We start from the raw sequence: 1,791 nt of genomic DNA on the forward strand, positions 1-1,791 counted from the left end.
TATGGGGGCATCGATAGGTAGTCCTGCACGTGAAGGAAGTCGTTCCATGACGAGAATTAAAAGATGATTGATGAAAGAAGCCGGGGAAGTGCTGAAATAGAGTAGAAAGTAGATGCTGCTGTTGTATAGTGTTGAGGAGAAGGCTTGTAGAACACACCTAGATAGGAGGCAAGATGTTTAAAAAATTATACAAGGATGCCAAGGGAGGAGGCGAACACAAGGTATCGACGGGCAGATGCCCAACCCCTGTTATGTATGGCAGGACTATTTGAAAAATTCAACGCATTTTAAAATGGGAAAAAATACTTGGTCATGGATGAGGTCTTATGTGGTAAGGATTAGGAAGCAGTTATGAAAAAAGAAATGACAAATGGAATTTTTATGACGTTAGATTAAGTATGACGATTTTTTATCGAATATTCAAAGTGTTGGAGGACGAGAGTTCGAGAAAAGGTCAAGGTGATAGGCGCAGTGATGAGCGGAGGATAGCATATCGGACAGTGGAATGACCCATGAAGGTCAGGCCCAAAGACCCCCTGTCTTTCTATTTCCATACAAATATTCAGTAAAAAATAGATAAAAAAGAGACAGGAAGAGAGAGAGAGTGTGTGGACGATGGGGAGGAATCCAGGAGGAGTGCTAGACAAGGTGTTGATGGCTCTCACTCCTCTGAAGGTCATACTCGAGAGAAGCTCATCAGCCACTGAAGGACGTTCTCCATAATGAACACCGCACTTAGTTGGCTGGTTCACGCGAAGGTCACACTCAAGCAGTACTCGGGTTCTGCTTTGCTTATTGCAGTGGATGTTAATAAGCGTTGGCGATAGTATTACACACCAAAGAAAAAAGTAAGAAAATGGAGAAAAAATATCACATACACAGATAGGTAGAGAGGAGATGGAGAGGTAACTGCAGAGTCAAAAATAAAGTAATGAAATAAAATAAAGTAAGAAAACGAAGCCACACCTTGCAAAAGAAGAGCTTGTCAGGAAAATTAAATAGCGCGTTAATAAAACATTACACCCCGTTTAACCCCGGCGACCGAAGAGGTTAAATCTTCCGCCGCGGAGAAAACCCCTCGGAATTAGCATGCTCAAAATTACCTGCTATTAAGACGAAGGATCTCGCTACCCTCTTCTTCCTGTCAGTGGCGGCGTTTTTGTTCCCCTTGGAACGTGCAACTTTGGCATTTAAGGCCCTGGCGGTGACACTAAATTATCTTGCGAAATTGCCCGAGATTTTGTGCAGGCGTCGACGCACTGCCTCCGTGTCTTGGAAGGAACGGGAGAGAAAAAGTCGCTTCATGCTTGACCTCTTCTGCATTTTGTCAACCTTAAGGTGATTGTACTTTGGATGGCAGTAGACGTTTTTGCTAATTAGAAAAAAAAGAAATTATATAGGATCGCGGTACTAAAAGTTTTTGACATTTGTTTAATGGTCTTTCTAATAGGAATATGAGGTAACGGAACTGTCTGAACATGAATTTGGCATTATTATTGTGTCGATATTAATTAATCATACATACGAACGAACGAATATTAAATGAAAAGAAAAAAAAATACATAGGCGTATTAGATGTATGAGAATTACTGGATGGAGAGAAAATATGTAATTGATGCTAAAATAATGTAAAATCAAACTAAATGACCCACTATGTCTCCAACTTTTCGTCCGCTTCGGAAGAAGGGCGCGGCAAACTGTTGGAGATCGGACTAGCATTAGCATAAAGTGCGTTACTCACCCGCCCTTCTCCAGGCTGTGACTAGGCATAACACCGAAAACCTGAATTTA

This window comes from Penaeus monodon, chromosome 23 (assembly GCF_015228065.2).
Source record: "Penaeus monodon isolate SGIC_2016 chromosome 23, NSTDA_Pmon_1, whole genome shotgun sequence".
Lineage (NCBI taxonomy): Eukaryota > Metazoa > Arthropoda > Malacostraca > Decapoda > Penaeidae > Penaeus > Penaeus monodon.